The sequence below is a fragment of the Rhea americana genome, unplaced genomic scaffold, assembly GCF_003343005.1.
Source record: "Rhea americana isolate MKP2758 unplaced genomic scaffold, rheAme1 scaffold_60, whole genome shotgun sequence".
Taxonomy (NCBI): domain Eukaryota; kingdom Metazoa; phylum Chordata; class Aves; order Rheiformes; family Rheidae; genus Rhea; species Rhea americana.
This window is the reverse complement of record NW_028186757.1, coordinates 3,380,160-3,405,383: the sequence shown is the minus strand read 5'-3', so window position 1 is coordinate 3,405,383 and position 25,224 is coordinate 3,380,160. Positions and strand designations below refer to the sequence as shown.

The window sequence follows — 25,224 nt, the reverse complement described above, 5'->3', positions numbered from 1 at the left end:
ATATTTCAGTGTCACGAGCATACTCATTACTCATAGCCATCAAACACATCAGTTTATGTCATTTWCAGAAAACAAATTTAAAATAATTTCTTAATTTTTTTCTGGCCAAACATTATTCCTTTTATAATTTGAGACATCCAGAGTAAGAATAAWAAATAGTTAAAGTACCTTAATAAAGCTCTCCTAAATACCAAAAAATAGAGCACTCTGTAATATAAATTCTCAAACCGTAGTATCTGCCAAGAAACAGCACAACTATGATGGAATACAGCACCTAGCACAAGTACAGAGTACAGCACTGTAGAACAGGGAAAGACAAACCTGAAGTAAGAGCACTACTTCACTTGAAATATCCTGAACTGTTTCACCACCTATTCTTTGCTAACAATAAGGTATTTTACAAGGCTTTGTAAGCCACTTTTGATTTATTTAGTATTACCTGAAATATCTTACTGTAAAATATYTGCAAATCAGTAAATTTAGGGGATGAAGTTCCAAAAGTGTCTCTCTGGAGTCAGGGAGGGAAGGGGAGTTTCTCTTTTTTGTGAGTTTTTTCTTTTTGGTAAGACAGACATATTGCTAACCCCTTTAAAAGCAAAAACATTAAGAACATGTGCAAATAAATTTGTTCTGCATTGATAAATGAATAAGAAAACATTAAATCAACATGAGAAATCTGAAATGTTTTCACATTCATAGCAAGTTCATAGAAAAAAAAAACAATATTGGCCATGAAAAGTACGTGACCTTTCTAAAATTAATACCAATGCAGTATATTCAAACTCACTAATATGTTGTGGGAATGAGGACTATCTTTGGTATGGTATTTGAAATATCAAAAAAATACAATTATAAAACAATTTAATTTTATACGTAAAAAATAAAATCAAGAAAATGACCGAACAAATTATAATTCAGCATGAATACATACAATGGTAAATATAGACTGTACAACCTTTAAAGGAAAAGTACTTTAATYTTAATTTAATGAAACCTTTGTTATACAATTTTGGAACAAAATTATTTGATGCAAAGGCAAGTAACTATTTCAAAAATACTATTAGTAGAGAATTACTCCCAGTCCTTTCAACCTAACATTATAAAGTATATCTTCCTCCATTTTTCATTGCCTCTGGAATTTCATATAGCAAAAAAAAATGCACAAGCTCATGAACTACCTTTGTATGTCTACATCAGCTGAAAAAAAACTAACAAAAAAAAAAAAAAAAAAAAAAAAAAAAAAAAAAAAAAAAAAAAAAAAAAAAAAGCTATGTGAGCATTCATTTTAACCCAAGGAGAAAGATCTAGTTTTTCAGGTTCATATTTTTTCGTATTTTTGAGTGATCGTTCAAAAATTCTGACATGTGCAATAAGAGTCAGATAAGAAATACCTTCTCTGATAACCCATAGAGCAAACAGCTCTGAATTTAAAGGGAGGCCATTCCCACGCTGCAAAAATCACTTGAACATTTACACAGAAAGGCGTACACATTGATTTGATTTGACAATACTGCATACAGTGAGCTACAGAAGAAGGAAGTGTATGTGAGGCTGAACAGTTGAGAGTTGTCTTTTAAACTTCAGGTGAGTCTGATTAAATACAACATCTTAGAATTCTATCTTTGTAAGGATTTTGTTCTACTAGGCAGAAGAGGTATAGAAGTTGAAGGGGTTTAACATGATACCTGCCATGTAATGGACCCTTTCTACTTGACTTTGACAGCCTTCCAAATAGCAATTCTTCAGCTCAGCTGCTAAAGCATGAAAAATCTCTGGTTATCTTATATTTCATTTTTTAAATTAACTACAAAAAGCATCATGAATCTATTCTCTTTTAATTATCAAATCAGCTTTATATGAGACATTAGTCTTTTGATTATAGCAAAACAGCAGCCTATGAGCAAGCTAAGATTCTGTTATTGTTTTTTAGTCTCATGAAAGCAATACTTTGTAATTAACACAATTTAAACGACAATATATTTTGTTTTACACCCCCACCCCCACCCCATGCAAGCATAAAAGAAGCATTTCAATAGCTCCAGGAAGCAAAGCTTTGTTGCTCTATAATTAAAGAATAAAATCAATGTCTCAATTTTCAAGCAGAAATGGGACCAAAAAGGCTTATTTTTTTCTTTTCCAGAAGGAACTTTCTATGACTCTAAACTCAGTGACGCTGCTCACTAGATACATGCAAATGTGATCGTCTCATTATTTTCTAACTAGACACACTATGTGACAAAACTTGCAACACCAGGAAAAGAAAATGAATCGAAAATTGTGCTGTTGTCTGGAGTTTTTAAAATGTACTGCATCCATCTGATGATTTATCCAATCCTAYGGGACATGATTCTTCGGCGATGCTGAATCTAGGTGACAACCTAGATTTCCTGAAACCTACCTGCATGAATAGCAAAAGATTCAAAACTTCTGACAGACAGCAATTGCCAACACTAATATTTTGCTTCTTTACAGAATTCACTACGCAAACATCTCAAAAGGAAGGTAAATATTATGAAACTCATTTTAGAAAGGGGTAATTATTTGCATTTTCCAAAGTCACTGTTTAATTTAAGATAGTCATGAAACAATGCTCATAAAATGAGCTTTTGCTGTTGGACCCCCTCTGAAAAATGCTAAACTTCACATGATAAATTGAGCTACGTAATTCAAAGTCTACCAGAGATGGAAGTCTTTTTTCAATTAACTCAATTATTACTGTGGATGTCTGTATGCAGAAGGCCAGTAGCCGTCTATTACAGAAGCAGTTACCATTTTTTAATCAAAACACAACAGCAGAAAAGGGAAGAGTTAACAAATGTAATGTTTGCCCCCGTAACAAAGATGGTATTCAGAAATCAAAAAAGAGAGAGCAGTATTACTATATTTTGTTGAAACTAAACAATTCATTTGATTCATTAGATTCATCTTGTTCATTTTTTAACTGCTTTATATCTATTTGTAATCATAGCTTTGCCTTAGAGAATAACAATCAAGAAGAAAGAAAAAGTTATAATAAAAAAATAAAATGATAATACTAATTTTGCCAGAGRAATTACCTAAAAAGATTTAATTAATTCTCAATCTTCAATATGATATATGTTAATAGTCCATTTACAACTTCTAGCGTCTACCCCTATTGTACCAAAGAAGCTAAATGCGTAATTTTCTAAAATTAAGCACAGTGTCACACCTGGAAMCAATCAATGCACTGAAGTGTTACATATTTGTTAACAGTTATAARAACAAACACTTTAATAAATATACTGGAAGTATTGTTCCCCTCAAMGTATTGAATATCACTTAAATAAAAACCTTCATATATTATGCAATTATGAGCAATAATTTAAATGATTAATTTTTCTAGAAAAAAGTTCGTGATGGAACTGAAGTATTTTTTTTTTTATTTTCTACAGATAAATCTGCTGTGTATATTTGCATTTTCTTAAAAACCAACACCCTCGTTCCCCAGCCTAAGGAGGGGGAGTACCTGGAGCAGAGTTCTTTGACAGGCAACCCCCGAAAATCATTGTTAATTAACTGACTACAGCGCTCACAGCCCAGGCTATGATAGCACATAGGAAACAGCAGAGCTAGGCTCAGGAGCTACGAGATGCATGGATGCATGAACCATCTCTTCTTTCCTCCCCCAAAGGAACGAACCTAGCTCTGAGAGCAAGTTCTTTCTGCCACACAGTAACATTAAAAACATGCAGGAAGCTGGTTTTAGCTTATAGTTTGCTGTTATCAAAAATGTGAAAGGTCTACACTGTATTAATGAATGTTGTTCATTACCTGGCTCTTTCAGGTACATCATCAGGTCAGTAAAGACTTTGAGTTCTAAACCACAAGAAGTTACCAATGACCAACCAAAAAAAAAAAAAAAAAAAAAAAGGAAGGACCCAAAATCTGAAAAAATGTTAGAGGTTAGGGAAATCAGAAATACCGAATCCAAAGTAAATGTTAAACGTTTGGAAGACATTTTATAACATTAACACTGCCCGGGAAGATAAAACTCTTGCTGAAGGAGCTCAGAAATACTTGACATAAAAAATGTTACTGKTTCAAATATAAGACATCCCTGTGCTGTTGAGCGACGCACATTAGATGGCTGAAAAGCTTTGGCAGATTTCACGGCTGCTGCAGCCATTTCGCTAACTCCTCTACCCTTCATTCTGCCAAACAGTCCAAAGCCAAGCTCTTTTGGTTCCTCCCCTTATACATTTCCCTAATAATCTGATCACTTGCACTAGATCCAACTTCAATTCCTCCTTCTTGAGAACAGATGAACTAGAACTGTACTACTATAAAAATCTGGTATTTTTTTTTTTATGTTGATGATGACTTCCAAATCTCAGTCTTTGAAGACTTCTCTTACCCTCCCCTCTTTTTTTTTCCTGGGGGTTGGGGGGAGGGAAGCAGGGAGGTATCAAGGTATTAGTGAAAGTATTAAAYAAGTTTGATTTCCAGGTGAACATTGCAGAACTTCACTAAGAACTTTTTCCCAAAGTGAGACTTCCCTATTTTATTGTACCCATATCTCCTCCCTTTTAACCAGCTTCTTATTCTCTACTAATTCTCACTGTTTTAGTGGACTCAGCAGGTTCTCATGTGGCATCACACCAAGTTTGCTGAAACTGAYAAAAACAGTTCATTTCTCATTGCTCCTTTCTGCTTATCTAGAATTTCTGTTAGAGGCCTGCTTTTGTTTGTCCTTCAGTTAAAATTTAATCAGTTTACGATCACTTGATGCAAGGTTATCTTCAAAGCTATTTTTTAAATACTTTTCTGATACAATYATTTTCCTGATGTCTTTCTAAAATAACCTAAGAACTTACTGAAACCAAGTGCAGAACATTTTCACCTCTTTCTGAATCAGCAAAGAAATGAATCCATTATCATATGCCTCCTTTTTGTTTGCTTTGCTTTGCAATACTTCATTGCTACACTGATACACGTTATTACTACATCACRGTTACGTTTATTTATAGGCTTATGATATTGTCTATTTCTCTTACAGGTTCCAGAGAGCAGGATTTTTTGGAACCTATAAATAATAAATTTAAAGAAATAACCTTCCCCAAATAATTTACATACTAAAATATATTAATAGTTACCCAGTGACTGGATGCTCCTTGTATTCAATTATAAAGCTTTTAGCTCTGCATGCTGGTGACTTCAGGAAGATTTTCATATAAATGTCACACAAATACTGCTGAGGAAGATATTACAATATTGCAAATGATGATCAATTATCAAACACTGATAGAGCATCAGTGCTCCAGTTCTCTTCATTTGTCAGATGTTTAGTAACCAAGTTATGAAAAATAGGGAAAAGGATTTTTTTTTAAAGCTGGCATTTTGTGAAAATATCCCAGCAGTAACAGGGATAAATCAACAACAAAACATTACTTCAGTCATTATTTCTTCAAAGAATCATACATCTTGGCTTGTCTTTCTTTGTATAGTTAAGCTATATCAATATTCTTGCAAGCTAGAAGATAAAACAATATCACTATATTTTTAAAACATARCAGATAAAGGTTAGTGCTAGAGAAAAAAGATAGTAATAGCTGTGTGATGCTTTGATCCATCTATTCATTTTCTTAAACCTTAGGACAATGAGCTTCTGCCCAAAACATGGAACATTCTGCAAAGCTCTAAAACGACTTGTTTATAAAAAGAGCTGGTACACTTGAAACTTTTAGTTTTCTGAAGAAGATAAAGAATAGGTGGTATAATTTGGGGCTTTTCAGATCTCTCCCTACTATGAAAAAAATCACATCCCTAACTCCCTTCACGACCCAATACAGTCTGCAGGCACTAAACATTTTTACAATACCCATTATCGTCGGGTACTGGATCAGGCTAATAGAGGAAGAAATGTCAATATGTATGACATTTCACATGGGATTGAAGAACAGGTTTCCTATGACCAATTTCATATGACCAGCCACTAGACCACTTTGAATTAAAGTTTTCAAAAGATAAGAAGTACATGAAGATGTTGTATTTGGACTTTATATACCACATAATAATTGATTACCTATTACAGGGAGGAAGACCTTATATAATTGTAGACTCTTTGGGTTAATTAAATTCCATTAACAAATGTATAATTTGAGTCTTCTCATCTACTTATGTAAGTTTTACGTATTTATTCACAGCAGCCACAAAACACTTTTTTGTCTAAACTAATGAACATTATGCAGACTGGTACTCACTTTCTAAAATTAAGACTGCATTAAGCCTGTATTTATTTTGTTTGCCTATTTAGAATGTAATTTAAAAGCAATCAACTTTTAAAAGCATGTAAAGAAGCCTTTTGTCTATGGCCTACAGTATGCTTTAAGCTTAAGGGATAGCATATAAAATCTAGCATAAAGGATCCTAAATGAGTGCCTTTCCAGGATAAATTTTTGCCTTTTGCTCTGCTACAGTAAACTGCCAGGTCTTTTTTTTTCCAAAAGTACTCTGTAACTACAGGGTATTTACAGCTACTACTTTTCAACAGAATATGAAATGTTCTCTTTGTTCTTGGCTCCGTTTCCAAAGTCATAAAAACCTGTAATGCACTTAAAAGTAATTAACAAATTAAATAATGCTTAGAACCACCAAGTCTAGACATAACACTTTTAAGGAACTTGCAATGATGAAAAGTAAAGAACAAAAAATGCCACAAAGATAGAAAGGATATGAAGTTTGAAGCACAAAATGCTTACTACTAGGAATTTTCTGAGCAGTATTTTTCAAAAATGTCGTATCAACAAATGCAAAGGCCTTGAAATCAATCAACAGCTGGATGTATTCCACCAACAGAAAACTCCAAAGAAAGAAAGTTCTCAACAAACATCATCAGGTGTTAATTATTTCAGTTAACTGAGGAAAAACATGAATTTACTGCCATTTGGCTGTCGCAAGTCTTACCACAACATTTCCTGATAGCTGAAATGCAAATATTTAATAATTCTTTTCATGATGTCAAGCCTATCTTCTCAAAATGATGTAAAGAGAGCTTTTCCATCAGCTTCATTTTACTGTTCTTTTGAACCAATTTAAAAATCAGCAACAGTACCATGACTAGATTTGTCAGCTTAGAAATTAAATGATGCAAAAGGGTTTCGTGTTTTCATATAGCTCAGACTAGTTTTAGCATGTTAGGCTGAAGAAAGTATATCAAATTTCATTTTACAGTGCAATGAAACTACTGAAAAAATGAATTGTCTTTATCACTTTTTTCCCCTATAAGCTTAGAGCAATATACAGTGCATCTGAAAATAAGCATTTATACTTCAAATAAAGGAAAAATACATAAAGACTGGGAGGCCAGGACTCAGTCTGTCCAGAGGCTGTATTTCACAGCTAGTACATTTCATCAAAAGAAAGATTTTTAAAGTTACTTTATTAAATCAAGARGTTTTAATGAAAAAGTGATTTTCCTACAGAAAAAATATACTATTATTTCTGAATAATATCCTTCTTTGTCAATTCATTTGCCACAACGAGACAGCACAGAGCCAGTACAAAGCAGTATATAGAGCCCTGATGACCCTGAAGAAATCCTGCTCAACCAGAATTTATATCTCTCAACTAAAATCAATCCACATGAAGAATTCAGCTGTTAGAGCAAGTAGGTGCAGTCTTCCAAAATTTGCTAAGCTTATTGCTTATTAGTGTATAAAAACTGGAACACAGACATAGCAACACTATTTTTCCCCTAAAGGGAACAGTGAATATATACTGTTCCATACCGGTATTTCCATGCAGAAATYAATTTGATGTTTCATAACATCAGAGTAGTTTTCCAAAGCCAGGCAACACAGGAGACCAAATAAAGAGAAAAACTACTTTACAGTATCATATATGCATGAGTCCCAGGTTGCAAATGTATTTCCTGCTTTGAATTTGTCATAAACAAATTATTTTTGTACTTAAGTATGAGAATTGAAAGTTTCAGTATGAAAAGTAAKGTAACATGGTTCCTAAAAAAAAAGAATAAAATAAAGACATTTAGGTAAGATGCCAACAAAGGGATCTTTTTCAAAAGGCAAACTCTCTATTCATTAAATGAAAGCCAAAGAGCTGTATGCCTACTGACTGAAAAAACTGATACTGATTATAAAGTGAGGCAGCTTCTTTCCTAAACCTAGAATAATTAAAAAAAAAATCAAAATGAGTTAAAATATGGAGAGAATTTAAGAAATGCATGATGTAGTACTTTCATAATCAAAGTGTTGAAAATCATCAATATTTAGAAATCTGAGAAACCTATTAAAAAAAACACAAGAGATCTGTTCTCATAATGACTTTAACCAGACAAAAAAATGTATTTACATAAGTAGCTTTTTCATTATTTCTTCACATTTTGGCTGCAGAGCTTGTGTTAAAACTGAGGAGGTCCTATTTCAGGTGTTACAACCAGCCTAGCAGAGGTTTCCGCTGTTCTATTACTATAACAACAAATACTCTTAACAAGCTTATCACTTTAATTAAAATATATTCATCTTTCATTTTGCTGACAAGAAATTTGAAAATAACTTTTGTTGGCAATTACAGTCAATATTAGAATAGCTCATGTTTTTATAAACTTCTAAAGAAATCAATTCCATAAATTAATATAAACAATTTAAAAAGCACAAACTTGTCTGAAAACAAGCTTTAATTTTAATGTTGGTCAATACAATATAGTAAAGCATAATTTATAGATCAGGCAACATTTATTTCATGGAGGAACTTTCTTGAAAAGATAAATATTACGCAAAAACCTACAGTTTCTATTTCTGTTTCCAAATCTGGAATGCAGTATTCTTTATTCAGATACCTAGGAACATTAAGAATGTTTCAAATTTTAAAAATAAGGAAAAATAAAGTAAAATATCTCATCTGACTTCATTTAGCACCAAATACCTGTATGAACTGAAACTGTATTAGCATCAAATTATCATATGAGCAGATTTCCTAAAGGTATCACTGCTTAAGTAAGTAAAAGGACTAAATAAACTATAGAAGTTTATGTCATAAACAAGTAGAAAAATGTACGCATTAATAAAATCTTTAAAATTAAAGCAAAGGTCAATATTTTTTAATAGTTTTCTTTGTTTAGTGCTAATGTCAGCTTTTCCTACAATAGACTCAGAGCATGCTCCAGAGACATGCATTTAGAAAAAAGAATTATATACATGTATATATATATACACACAAACATACACACACATATACACATACACACTATCTTTTAATTGTGTTAATTACAAAGTATTGCTTTTATGAGGCTAAAAAAGAACCAATGCAGGATCTTAGCTTATTTAGAAGTTGCTGTTTTGCTAAATTAAAAGATTAGTATCTCTCTTATACGAAACTAGTTTGACAATTACAAGAGAACAGATGATGTGATTGATGCTTTTGGTAGTATTTTTTTTTAAAAAAAGTAACTAAAAAGAACCAATGCAGGATTTTAGCTGGTTCATAGGTTAACTATTTATACATTTTAAAGTTTTGTTATGTAATTTGAACACAACTTGCTTCACTTTTGGTTCATTCACTCACTCTCCAAACACATTCTGGTCTAGAAAATTCTTTTTAACTGAACTACTGAAGGTAACTCACCACTTGGTCTTCTTTTTATTAACTTAATTAGACTGAGACCTTTCTGTCTCTCACTGGAAGGCACTTCCTAAAGTAATTTTTACAAATCTCTTCTATGTCTTCCTCACTTTCCAACACCATCTTGTAAGTTTGGTTATCACAACTCTGCACCATATCCTTCTACAAAAATAAGCTGTGAAGGAAGTTTCATCTCCTAAAYCCAAAGCCACCAATATAGAGGTTCTGTAATCCTTCAAAGGCCTCTAGTGTAAATATTAGGTGCATAAATTATCAAAGGAAGACTTTATCTAGAGATAAAATATCASAGAACTAATAGCATAATAATTAATCATTTAACTTCCAGTGAGCACCATCCTGATATGTGTCCTTCCTCATTTTAAATTAAAGTTAATGTTTTGTTGTTTATGTTTCAATCTTAACATGAAATATAGCAACCGTTACAATATCTATGAAGATATTAACTCCACCATAAAATATACTGACCCTAAAKAAAGTGATAGGGGTACCAACGGTCCAACAAAATCTGGTTCCTTGATCACTCTTATGCAATAAACAATGGAAAAATTATTTTTTTTTATGTTTAATATTTTAGCGTAATTAAAGGAATGAAAAGCAATCTGATATTCTAAGAAGGCATTAACAATCCGACCAGGTCTTGCTTCAGTTTTATAGCATACCCAAACACGGAAAGCCATGTTCAGCTCTGTATCAGGGGACTGCAGTCCTTGGGATGACAGGGGCTTTGAACCTCAAGGAAGAAATGCATCCGCCCCTAATGGGAGAAGAGCAGCTGCTTCCTGTCAGGCAGCAGAGACTTTTCTAAGTACAACGTGACAGACATGGGCTTTTCAGGGAGACCTGTCTAGGCATTCAACCTCCCATGAGAAGATGATGGCTTCTGCCACATGGTTTCAGAAAACCTGGGCTGAAGTTAAAGTAAGGTCTTAAGTATTCGGTCAATGAAAAACAACAACACGGATGCAGTTTAACAGCTGCTTGCAAGTGGGATGCTTTGCATTGACAGTTTCCCTATTCAAAATCTTCGCATCTGCCTTATAAAGAGGTAAAATGATCTGGAGAAGCAAGGGAAAAAGGATAACTAAATCCCATAAAAACATACATTTCTCAAACAAAATGTAGATTAGGAAATAATGTTTTGCACAACACTCCTTTCTTCATTCTTCTTTACATGACAGGAATGCATGATGCCATAGGAAAACATGGGGTGACTTTCCTGCTCCTTGCAACCTTAACTCAGATCCTTTGAAGAAAGTTTCATGAAAGGAGATCAACCAAGTTTTATTCTTTTCTGCTTGAACTTTTCCCTCTCTTCTGTATCATCAACTCTTTCTTGGTTCTTGTGTGCCAGTCTATCCCCAAGACACACAGAAGTAACTCCAGTGTGGAGGAACGGCTAGTCTACTGACTACCGAAACCTTCTGGAACCTGCTTTTGTAGGTCGCAGATACAAACAAAAGAAACTATATTCAACAATGACACTTTTTTGCTAAAAACAACCAGGGAGTTTATTGAATTATATTCTAACAAATGGCTCTGCTGAGAGCACCTGTACTTAAAAAAAAAAAAAAAAAAAAATTTATTAAGGCTTTACTTTGAAACAAGTAACATGAACGACTACTTCATTTTGGTCCTCAGACTGCTTCGTGACTAATAGACCATTAATCATTCTCTTCAGTCATACATGCAGTAAGAAACAGTCATATCAGAATTATGGTAAGAAACTACACTTTCTCCTAAATTTTGSAATATATTGTAATATTTTTGCTTGCTGTCTTCACTACCTGAGATTTAAGAAAGTTTACTGCATCCTATCTAAAAATAAGAACAAATCTTTAGCTTGCAAATATGCATCTAAATTCAGTACTGCATAGCTGATTTAGATCAAATAAAAATCTATTCAATTTTTTCTCTCAGAATTATGTTTATAAAGGTGTCAGATTCATCAGCTATTGAAGACACTTCTGTAATAAAACAGAGATGGGCTTCACCTGACCTAGAAGAAAAGCAGGGTGCCACGTAAATCCAAGAGATTAGAAATTCAAAAGCTGTAGAGTGGAAAGAGAGACATGGAAATGGGCTGCTCAGGAGGCAGAAATTAAAATTTTGTATCTGTGGGAGATGAACATGTTAGAGGACTTCAAACAGGATACGAAGCAGAAAGGAACTGCTGTTTAACTYGGGTGACAAAGTAGGAACCAAAAAGTGGTACATGTGCTCCTACACAAAATACAAATAGTCTAAGATTGAAGACAGAAATGCCCTACATTAAATTAAGACCTATTAGGCACATCGGAAAACGGATAGAATGAAAACAGCCACAGGAACACTGTGCTACRGGAAAGTCAAAGTAGTCTGAAGTGGTAAGAATGAATGCAGTCTGCAAAGAGTAGCTGAAGGACCTTATGAGACTGAGAAGCTGAGCAATAAAATGGTAGATAAATTGTACGGAAATAAAARTGTTACACAAGCAGAAAAACAATCTTAACTTTGTATCTAAAGCAATGGGCTGTAGGTTGACTCCGCAGGRGTGAAGATAGATAGTTCCATAGACTTTGTCCTCTACAGTAGTCAAAAATTCAAATCAAAGTTAAGAATTATTACGAAAGGAATTGAGAGCAAGTAGAAAACGTGTTTGCCTCTATATAAATCCATGGCTTGTCTATATGAATAATAGATGCAGCTCTGKGTCCTCTGCAAAATAAAAACAGAATTGGCAAAAATTCAGAGAAAGAGAGCAAGGATAAGGGCACAGAAGAATTTAACTACGAAAAATGACTAAAGAGGCTAGGATTTTTAATCTTAAAAACAGGTTTTGCAAAATCATGACTGCCATGGAGATGCTGCAAAAGGTATTGATTGTTCATTATTCCTTGTAATACTGGAAGACCATCAAATTAAGCAAACAGGAGTCAGGTTCAAAATAAATGATAGTAAGTTTCCATCTTCAGGCAATAGATCTAAATATCYCTTATCAAAAGGACGTTACAGATTTAAGAAGCTGACATGCTCAGGAGAGACTGAACAATCACTCGAAAGAGTATGAGGGAAGTATCCTGTTCTTATTCTTCTCTAGGCATCAACTTAAATCCATGGTTCAGAGAAAGTACTGGGCTAGCTGGATCTTAGTCTGAAYCAGTACCACCACTCTTACATTCTTACATCATGCTTCTTCATTTTACATGTAATTTCAGCAAAATCAGCAATTCTGATTTCTGAATTTTCCTTATAGTGACTACAGGCTCTAGTTTTAAGAGAGAGAACTGTAAACTAAACTAAAAAGTAATTTAGTTGTAACACAGCTTAAATAACAAACAGTAAGTGTTACCTCCCAATTAGCTTATCCTGTATTACTCAACAAGTGAATTAATCTTCTGATATTTCTGATTGTTCTTAACAGAGGGAGTCTTTGGATGTCAAAGCATCTTTCTGCACTTTTTTTCTCATACATTACAAATATTTGCTTTAAGAAAAYGAAATGCAAATGATGGCAATACAGACTTTGAAAATCATTAATATTTTTACTATTTCTAAGTCACAAGCTAACAAAATTGAAACAAAATTGCATAGCTCATCATATATGTGTTTAATTGCCATCATTACTTTAATTAAATGTATTTCAGTTTTGATCTACATTGATTCAAACTATTCCTCGAGACCTAATCCTTTTCATAAGTTGCCTGCACAGAGTATAGCATGTGACAGTACTCAAGCTATGAATGATTGCCACAAGGACTATAATGATTCACCAAAGTCTTTATAAAGTCTTCATAAAAATCAATAAAACATATACTTTTACTTGCTAGGATTATTACTTTGCTTGCACTAGRACCATTATAAAATAGTTCCGAAGCATTGTTCATGGAAATATATGAGAAGTCATTGATTATTTATGACTCCCTTGCCATCATATGCAGAAATGCAGAATGTGTCTACATGGCTGTGGGCTGCATTTCATTTGCTATATCATGCTAGATGCATCTCATTGACTRTATCACGCTAAATCAAGAATTACCAGTAGTGTAGTGCTGGATGCATTGACTGACAAAACAAAAATTTAACTGAGTTTCTCAAGTAACTATCTTATTACCATTACATTGTATCAATACCTGAACTAGATAGATAGACAGAGAATTGCTTTATGGACTGTCTGTAATATCTGCAGCGCAGATACAATTGCTGCAGAGTATTTCCATTAAAAACAGTAAGATTAGCTCTAATCCTTAACTCATTCCCACACATTTCACTCAGAATGAAAGTATTTATTATGTGCAAACTTCTCCAAGAAGAGGTACTGGAAAGGAATAATGTCTTTTGTCAATAAAAAATGTGCACAGAAAAAATAACCTCTACAATTGGATGCTGTAAGAAAAGGAACTACTTTACAGAGCATCTGTAGCAATGTAAATCACTGCAGCTCCTTAAAAGCCCGTGCAATTATCTGATTCATGAACAGGTAATTGAATCAGGGGAATTTGTGTCTCCTAATAAGTGGATAAGATAGGCTAAATCAAAATACAGCTGTGAAAATGCATAAAATACAAGTTAGCAAAAATGACAGAACCACCAAAACAGAAGATTCAAATCTGTTGAACATGAAATGAACACAGTATCATAAGTACTTTTAAATAATTCAGATTTTATGAATACCTTGTAGATATTTCAAGCAATTTTAACATTTAGAACATTAATTTGCTCGTATTTAAACCTAGTTATAAATACATTCAACCAATTGTACTTGTACAATTATACAATTAGTGGGTGTTTACCTCACATATACTTATTTCCATAAAGATGAAGTGTAACATTTGTCATTCTGTTCTAGTAAACTCCTCTTATGTTTGCTATGCAACCATAAATTACTATGCTCTGTATTCTTAAAGGCACTGACATATATTTGAGTTTAAACATCCCTCAAACTTAACAATCCATTAATTTCAATTATCATGTTTTCAGACCTTGATAGTGTTCATGTTCCTCATAAATAGCACAAAACTAATGATAAATAAGAAAGTGAATACCTMATTTCTACACTGTTAATACTGTGTATTACACTGTTTTTACAAGCAAAAATATGATGCTTTAGTGACATATTTTTAGATATAACTATACTAATAGAAGTAATAAATTATATATTTAAAGCATAATCAGTTAACAAGCTTCTAAACTAATGAAGAAGCTTCATTATTTTATTGCATTTTATCAAGATCTAAAAGACGTTTGATGAGAAATAGAAGCCATTTTAGGCTGAGATAATTCTTTTCAGTGCTGGCCTACAGCACTAAAGAATGAAACTACCTACAGTGTTACTAGGACTGACCATTGTGGGTCGAATACTGCAAAGTGCGAAACATTCCCAAATCACACTGGAGTCAGTGAGAATGAGGATCTGCTTYGTCCAGCAAGTTCTGGACAATGAAGATGTACTCATATAGTAGCTTGTACTGATCTAGCACAAGTTAAATCAGTAACCTTAACCAGGCGATAGCATTTTCCTTGCACTGTAAAAGATAGACAATTGACTTTGATATTACTGAAAACAACTGTTCCAGTCCATTTTTTTTTAATCTAAAAAAAAAAAAACGCCCCTTTTTGGTTAGGGCTTAGTTTTCTGGAAAAGAGGTAAGATGCCAAAAACTCCTTCTTCTTTATATATGTATTTACCTATTTCCATTTAATATATATCAGATATGCTGCATACATTAAGCCATGCAATTTAGAAGATATAAGAAGGGAACAGTGTCCAGTTAAAAATCTCATATTGTATTTCCTAATGTTAATAAGACAAAAKGAAAAATGGAAGAAAGGAAATTAAAGTTTAAAGATATTTCACTTCCTAAATTTTGAATTAAGTATTCCTATTTGCTACACAATTACAAATAGTGAAAACTGGGAGCAATGCAAAAGGATCCCAACCTATTCCGGCATAGTGCTACATATATGGCAACATTCATGGCACTTAAGGAAGCAGTTTCTTTTAATACTAAAATGTTATTAACTTCTGCATAGCTGACGTTCAACTAAGAATATCAAAAAATGTTGTTTTTAATTTAATGTACAGTTTCAAAACCTCAGTGCTTACTATTTGCATGTATTGAGAAAGGATATGCATTTTCTGGCATAAAAGCTGCAGCTTCTCTATACATGTTTACCCATTAGGATGAAATATAAGGGCCACAATGGTAGGACAACAAATTTCCACTTTACTATGCAGAGACTGTTAGATTATAATGTTGAACAAAATTCTAGTTCGCTGAGGAAATTTAATTCATAAGAATTACATATTAATTATTTTAGTAAAAGCTATCATCTCCGACAGCCCAATTTTTGTTTTCTGCTTTCAGGAAATATTGAAACTTATAAAGACACACCACTTAAATCTGCATAAYGCTGCGTTGGAAAATAAAAAGGAATATATATATATATATTTTACTTTTTACCTAATATTCTTATAGCAGTACTACAGGAATACTAGATAAAGCTGAATATATTTGGAACAGTATTGCTACTACTACTTACTGTAAGAATATTTACAATAGTACAGCTAAGGATTCATCCTACGTATTGGCTAGTTATAGGAACCCTTTAACATAACAGAGGCTAAACCATTCTTATGAGAACTTTTTCAACCTAGAGGAAAACACAAGCCAACAAAGCCAATTCATTAGTAATACGGCTTCAAAGCCTYGTGCTGCAGAGAAAATCAGTTATCTACTCCTGTAGCACTGACAACTTGGTTGCCATAGCCAATTTGCTAGGGGTGAGGAACACGATCCAAATTTTGCCCATACAGACTGACAGACTAGTGCTTGCTCCTTACAAARTAGGATGGAATTTTACTTTTATGAATTTTCATCTCCTGGAAGAGACAGTAAATGAACCGGCGAAAAATAAAACGTCTCTCCCTCCTGAGACTACCATCTCACCAGACTGAAACTGCCTCTCCAACCTCAACGTCTCCCCACAACATGTTCTGTAACCGATTTTACATAGCATTCAATGAATCCTGAGTGAAATTTCAAAGTGTGTGTGATGTGTTAAATTATATTCTTGATGCACGTGAAACTGTTGATCAGAAAAGTAGTAAGATATGGCATCCTACATCTATGAATATATAAAGCTGCAACCTTTATAGAATACTCAAAATTATAGAACAACAAATGTTTTTCTAGTCAATAAAGTTATTATAAATGTTAATTTTAAAGCATGTTTGGAAAACAATCTCAGAGTAAATGAAATTGTTTTTTTTTTTTTTTTTCACTAACCTATGGCCATTCTTATTAATCCTATTTTAAGAGCTGTACTTAAGATTGGTAAGATGCAGTTAAAACAACTGTACACTAAAAATATTTTCAAGAAACCCAAATCACGGCAGTCCAGAAAACGTGATCAACTTTCCCACTTACAATGCCACATTATTGTCCAAGAAAATATCCCCTTAAATGTTCATAAGAATCAAGCCATTCCAATCATACCTGTCATGATATGTGATAATATGACATTCTGGAAATGACTTCTTACTTTTCCAGTTTTTCTTATGTACGCACTTACTCACTATCCATCCACAGCACTGCAAGTCCMTGTTGACGTTTTCTTTAACATAGCTATTCTTACAGAAATAGTCACTTTCAAAAATCAATGAGAAAATGCCTTCTTTTTATCTTAAGACGGGAGGAGAGTATATGCTATGGGAAAYCAGAGCAAAAACAAGGGAGAAATAAGAATGTAGTAGGCCTTGAACTAATCAGTGTACATAGTTAAAGAATTTAGACAAAACTCAGGGACTTGCAACTGAATGTGCTCATTTACTGTGCAACATTTAATACTTTATGCTTGTGTTCATTGTAAATTCAGCAGAGAATAAGTGGTTCAGCTCAGAATTTTGAGAACGAGAAGACTCTTCACAATAAAACTGGTATTGTTGGTAAACAGATCACTGGTTGCACTTAACTTGGCAGGTTCTCTTGAAAAAAAAAAAAAAAAAAAAAAAAAAAAAAGTAGTTCTTGTTATGCCAGTGCTAACAATAGTTAATAACAACTGTTGCAGAACTGGACTGAGCTGTGTGGGTTTTTTAAAACTACAGTTGTAACAGACAAGTGTATTATCTACATTCATTTCTAGCTATACTATTCAAGATCAGAGAAAAATAAAATAAAAATGTAACAGCATACTCTATCCTGTTTCTTTAGGGACAAGTGAGGGCTATTCTTCCTTGTCAAGTATAACAGCATCCCCAAACACCTCTCTGTTTTTCTTTATAGTGTGCCATCAGCAGCAGCCTCCTTATCCACATTGTCAAGTCTCTGAACATCTTCACTTTGCGTTCTGTTAACCAGTATCTCAGCAACCCTTTCAAGACATTCTTCTAGACATCGGATATTCTCTACAGCAGAGCAGGGAGTTATACCACCTTAATCTCTGGGCCAAAATAAATATAGCTGAAATAATTTTGTAGGTTCTGGAAATGCTGAATACTGTGAGATGTAAAGATGCCTTTGCTTTCCACTGAAAACACATCCCTACATCACTAGACTTAAAAGGGAGAGCAATGCACTCCGGAGTGACCTTATGGAGTTATGAGCTGTGATGTATCATGATCTTAACGGATCATGGTGCATCATGGATACATATGTGATTGCAGAGATACAACTTTTTTAATGAGAGATTAGTAGGCTATGTCCAAACGAGAGTCTTCATTTTGTTTGTTCTCTTGCTTGCATCTCTTCAGTTAAACTTTACAGTTTTCTAGGTTTTGTTTGTTTCAAAACAGAATTATCTAAAATACTGCATTTATTCACTTAAGTGTGACGTTAATAATTAACCTAGGAGATTACATTCCAATTTCAGAATGATGAAGACAGAAAAAAGGGGTAAGTAGGTAGGGATAAGTCTACTTAATAAGACATTAAATGTTCCTCTGATGCACCAAAATTTGCTATGGGTGACAATCCAATTTCAGAGAAGCAAGAGGAAGCAATGTGATGGGAGCAGATCAAACTACAAACTCCCAGAACAAGTGAACTTGCAGCTGTGAGCAGCCTAAGCAAATGCTTCTGAATAGACCAGTCAAAGTGCTAATCACTAAGATAGATAAATCTCTTTAAAAAATAAAAATAAAACAAAAAAGAATACTTTTTCCAAATAAAATGCTTTGAAAAATGCCTATAAGTCAATGCAATCTGTTCCACTCAAAAGACAAAAAAGATTGCTTTTCAATAATACCTTCAAAGACTACATCTCTTCCAGAGGGGGGGGAAAATAAATCTATAAAAATGATACCTTGTGGAATGTAAAAGAGAAGGTTAAAATCCAACAGCCTCAAGGTTYTCCACAAATCTTTAATTCCGTCAAAGGATATTCCTTGATATTATACGTGTACTTGCAACCTTCCATAGGACTTTCATTTAAAAGGAATATTTTGAAAGTCCCTCTTGTAACTTTAATTTAAAAAGTGTTAATAATTCTTTGCTTTTATCTGTATTTCCTTTCCGAGCCACACAGATAGGCCTACTTGTATTTTCTTCTATTGTTCTTAGTGTAGCTCCACTTTTTCCTTTCCCAGTGTCTCATCTTGCTCTTATGCCCTTCTTCGTCTCATCTCCTCTTCTTTCTCCTCATCCCTTCTTCCCTTTTCATTTCTTAACTGCACTGCTCACGTGCACTGATTTTATCGCTCCCACTTGTGCTTTCTTAACCATGCTCAGGCACGATTTTTATACCATAACTCTAGATAGTAAAKTGAGCATTAGCTGGTTTCCTTTATATCTGGAATTCATTTATTTGGATTTATCACATGGTGGGGCAGGAGGAAAGGAGGAGGTTCACGGTTGCGGATGCCTCAGTGTGCTCAGAAGTCATGGTTCCTGGAAACTCACCCTCACCACTTCCTGCCTGAATTTAGACAGGACTGACTCCTTCTCCACTGTGTGTTCTTGTCCAGAAACAAGGTCATGACAGTGAGCACAATTTAGTCTTATAGATAGTATTTTCTCTAGTTATTGTATTCACATTTAGATCTTAAACTGAACAATTCAAAGCATCCTTGTAGAAGGTGCTAGTGAAATGTAATTCTCTTTTTAACACTCAAAACACCAGAAATACATACAATTAGGAACAGAAAACATTGCATTAATTGCAGTTTTGTATTGCTACTAAACTGCTATTTTGTTGAGACGAGAAAAAGGTAGTTTTCAGAACACTGATTACTGATAGATTATAAAGTTACTTTGTACTGATTTATATTGCCTAGACTTTTCCATTTGTGCACCAAATACTTAACAAAATAAATGTGATTATATCTTTCCGTGTGCCTCCTGTGGACGCTGCTCACCAAAATCCAGTCATGAATCCAGCAACGGGGTCCCCAGGGCATTCAGTCTTCTATAAAGCAAAGAATCTAGAAACTGCTCTCTCGATCACTCTCCTCCGATATTCCTGCACAGCGTTTACCCAGAGAGCTGGAACTGCGTCCTGTTGTCTCTCCAGCAGCAAGTCCTGACATCTCTGGAACACCTTCATYGCTCCCACACACACACTTTCCCAGCATTGCATCTAGGACTCTTTTCTTTTACAGTTTCTTCTCTTCCAAGTCATGCAGAGAAGAAGCCAGTACATACTGCAAGTACACACATTTTTTCCTAAGCTTCTGAACACTTYGTGCACTTTAATTTCAAGAATCCACAGATTATTAGAAAAATAAACTTCGTATCAGTTCTCTCTATTCCACATAATCTTTCCCTCAGAATCCGGGCTCAGGAAGAGAAGTCAACTCATCAGGCTCCAGGTGCAGGAAGTCCTCCCTCAATTTAAGCTGCTGAACATGGCARCTGCAAGTGACTTCAGCCACATTCTTTTATACTTTTTCCTCATCAGCTTCTAATATAAAATAATTCCTGTTGAAYAACAGTTGATAAATGACCAGTCTTGAAAAATGGTTCTCTTCAGCAACACTTTTTGATAAGTGCATTTGAAAAATAGATGATAAAYAGATAGGGTGGGGAAGAGGGAAAATGATGGGAGAGGAAGAAAAAAATCAAAAWTTATCCTCTGTAGTTTAAATTCAAAACCTAATATATCTGAATTTGCAATATCAAGCAGAATGCATAGCTCTACAGATAGATTCCCTATTCTGCCACARTGACACAGCTGTATATTAAGCTATTTAAGCTATCCTGGTTAAAAATATATCAGCTCTTACATGCTATAAAACGGGCACAAATGTTACTGAAATGAAGAAAAAAGCTACAGTTTTTCATGACTACCAAAAGCGTGAGGCAGGAAGTGCAGAAGAATCCTGCCATAAGAACATATGGTCAGAAAGGAGGTCCATCTAGCCCAGCACTTTGACTGGTAATGGCCAATGGCAAGTGCCTGCAGGAACATATGTATGGCAAGTATATAAGGATAACTCCCCTGAATTCCATTGCAGCACTTATCAGCATGCAACTGAAGGAACCAGAGGCAGTTTCTGTGGTAGCGACACTAAAATAAGGGGTCAAAAACAGTACATTAACTGGAAGGAATAAGGATAGGAACATAACACTAGCATTAGCTGGCCKGTTAGCTGAAAAGAATCAGAACTCCTACTGCCTTCACCTGAGGAGTTCCTTAATTTGGAATGGAAGAGGCAGTTTCCTGTGTGGCAGAAAAAAAAAAAAATCAAGTACTGTCATCATAATACATAATAACATGTTTTTCAACACTGTTTAAAAATGTCTTTTTTCCTTATAAGAAAAAAAAAAACCCTCATGTCTAGGATTTTAYAACATTTATGACCTTTAAATTAAAAACAAACCTTACTCCTGAGCTGAAATCTATCTATATCTAAGGACTCCATTTGAATCCTATGCTCTAAATCAATGAAAGTTAGACTTCAAAAGTAGTCAGTAGGTAACATCTCTAAATTCTATAAGAAATGAAACCTATACTATCAGAGGAAAACAGTAGTCAGTATACACTACACATAATAACAGTAGTTATGACAACTACTGATTTATTCCAATGATATAAGCATAAAGTCAAAGGATGATTCATATGGTGCACAGGAGACYACCTATTCTCGAGAAAATCTGTGTCATCAGGGAAATCTAAACTAAAATTTTAGCAAAAACTCTTAGTCATCTTAAAATCAGCTTTTGTACTTCTAGTTAGCTCAATATCTTACTCTCACTTCTAGCCTAATTCCAGGATGAATAAGCAAAGMTTACAATGTTGAGACAAGACCTGATATTAAGGACTATTCTGCCTAATAAGCCCTCACAACTGTTCAGTTTCTACTTTGAACATTTTCAATATTTTTTTTGATTTGCAGATCTCTACAAGTTATCCAGCTGCTGTGGAAGTTCTGAATAGTGAACATAAGCTATGAACAACAGATTTGTTCTTCTCATCTAACTTTCACAAATCTCTTAGTAGTAACTTTATATCCAACCTGCCCAGCGTTCATGAAATATTTGTCTCACTGAATGGAATTCAGCCTTTGGAGGCCTAGCTATAATTAAATGCATTACACGAAATTCATTATGAGACAAGTATTTCACGAAAACTGAGACCGGTTGCTGATTTACAGAAACCAGGTAATGCCACAAGGTATTGAAAAGGTGATGTTGTAAAAAAMCAGAAATAAACAAACAAACCAAAAGCAAAACAAACACCATCTGCCCCATACAGCCCTCCCCAAGCTTAAGGCATCTCTAAAAGACAGATTCTCATGTTTTGACACATCAGTGATCAAAGAACACTACAAAAGTCTTGTACATATATCTGAATTACAGTATGTTCATTTACTTAACCACTGCTAGTACCTTCCTATAAAAAAGTCTTAAAAAAAGCCTTCAAGCTAGATACAATTAAGAAACCATGATAACAAAAACTTTCCAATTTAAGTAATACACAAAAGACAAGAGTATCAATAAGCGCTTAGAATTAAACACTATATATTCTAAATCCTCACTGGAAATATATTGAGGAATAAAATCAAGTGTTGAGTCATAAGTCCAATTTTACATATTTAGCACATTACTAGCAGAAGAKTCACTCAATACTGGAAATCAGAAACGATAAAAATAGAATGCTAGTAAAGTTGAAAATAACGTTTTCCATGGAAACGGTGGCTCACGTAAGTATTCATGAGTGGTGTTATGTGATAAAAGTGATCTACTTGCTMATTTTTTGAACTTCAAATAAATTATGTTTAAATTATGCACACTGTGATGATGGCAAATTCAAATACAGACATTGATAATGAGTGAATAATAATTTTATATAAAATAACAAAAAAATTCAAAAAAATGTAGGCAGCATGGATAAACACAGACAATGTTAACACTAAAGACTTCCTGCTGAAATGAAAAAAAATCTGTATTTACTCAGCTGGGTAGGGAGTATCTAGTGGAATACCATGGATTATCTAGCAGGGCACCTGCCTAAAACTGAAGTCTGARCTGCCTTCTACAAGAAATGACTAGCTGGATAGATAATGAAAGAGTAGYGGCTGTCATTTACCTTAGCAAGGCTTTTGACACAGTCACTTGTAGCAACTCTGAGCCCAAGCTAGGGAGATATGGACTGAATGAGTGGACTACAAAGTGAGCAAGTAAATTCCTGGACATACCAGGCTTAAAGGGCAATGGTCAACATTTTAAAGCCTGAAGGTTGGCTAATTACGAGTGATTTCAATATTGAGGGTGATACTAACATCTTCATTGAGGATTTGGATGATGGGACAAAACACACCTGAGAAATCTTGCAGATGGCACCAAACTGGCAGGATCAAGGCATGCTTCTGTAAGACTGCCCTTCAGAGGGACCTTTATAAGCATGAGGAATGGGCTGACAAACTGTGACAAATACAGCCAAGATAAATGAAAAAAGTCTTGCACTTGAGACAGGGTAAGTCTACACAACAGTAGAGGATGGGAGTCAACTGAGTAGAAATCACCTTTGCAGAAAAGTATCCAAGACTTGTCAGATCACAGGATGAACAAGAACCAACAAGGAATTTGGCTAAATACCTTCAGGAAGTGTTCTCTGACCTGTGCTCTGATTCCATGATCAAGCTATGRAGGACCCTATGACAAATCCTGAGTTAGAAACAGTAGTGGTAAAGATTGCTAAAGGCTGAGTGATCTAGTTTTTGTAGTCTAGTTGGATTTCTGGAAGGCTCTTAGTGTCCCTCAAGCCTTCTTCAAGGGCTTTTAAAGAGACGGCAATGTACTTTTCAAACTCCAATGTGCTTTCATGGCCTACTGTGAGTCTAGGGAGCAATATTATCAACATCATAGTACAGGCATTCAACTGGGGCAAAGAAACGATAAACTGTTCAAGTGTTTAAGGTACTTAGGTTCCCAACATGACACTGTTCTTTCACTGGATAAGATTTTATTTGTTCAAAGTACAGTGTTAGTTAACTTCAGCCTCATCTCAGGGTGCTCAGAGCTTGTACAGATGAGACTCCTATTCTCAAAATGCATATCCTGAAAGTGAGGAACATGCAATTATGTCTAGTTAAACAATTCAGTTAAACTGAATAAACTATGTTAGGCTGTATGCATTATGCAGTTTAGGAGCTTTGATGCAAAAGCAAAGACAACTGTGCCAGTTATAGAGATGTGTGTTTACCATTAACTTCCTCTTTTTTTCATACTGTAATTATCTGCCTTAGTCATGGAACACTTTTAGCTTCAACAACAAAAGAGACAGAGGTCTTAACAGACAAAAGCTAGTTTTACTCTGTACTTCTGTTCCACTCTCCACTCTCTTTATCAAATTAGACAGGATCACTAAGGAATATGTGCAATGTTATAATTAAAATTTGCTTCATAATGCAATAGCAAAGCAAATAATGTTGATACCAATTTCTCTTTAACATCATCATTACAAGACTGTAATTATGAATTAGGTAAAAAGGATGATAATGAAAATCTCACCATGTAGAACTTTACTGAAAGCCTAGCTTGCCTGGCTTAGATCTTCAGAGGGTATACAAAACTCCAAATTAATCTAAGGGATTGTAGTACTAATAGCTACTGTAGCCTCCGATCCCCCATGGGCAGCATGCACAATTCCTGCGGTGGCAGCCAACAGAAAACACTAAGCATCATGGCTTTCAATTTCAGGTGCTGAGGGAGGGTTTGCTAATTACATTCTTCAGCATCTTTTTTCTTACCAAAATTTCTTTCTCCCTCCACCCAACACTGCACAAAACAGCCTCCTTGCATGCATTGACTCTTCATCCCTTCTTACCCCCAGTGCTTTMTTTAATCTACTTGCTAGCTATTGCCATTAAGTCAACTGAAATTAGTGGAAGTCTCACCWGAATATCACATGATCCCTGATAGACTAACTAACCAGCTGCTTGAAATGGATCAGTTTATGCTGTGGACTAGAAAGCTATCAAAATGCYTAGTTACGCATAGAAGCCTATCTACTACAGATTGGTGTGTCTATTAGTCCTTGCAAGCTACATATTGCCCTGACCAGAACTCTACTTTTAACTAAAATGGTTAGTTTAAAGCTAACTCAGGCAGTTTCAGTCAACCTCATCACCTCCAGCATAAATATGCAGTACTTCTGCCAATATATGCTGCAAGATGCAATGAATT

The 25,224-nt window shown here is 34.4% G+C and overlaps 1 protein-coding gene across 2 annotated transcripts in view; it reads right to left on the bottom strand.

Annotated features, from left to right (window-relative positions):
- Nucleotides 1-25,224, bottom strand: part of FSTL5 (follistatin like 5) — a 305,635-nt gene that overhangs the window by 95,045 nt on the left and 185,366 nt on the right. The gene's annotated exons all lie outside the window — the stretch shown is intronic.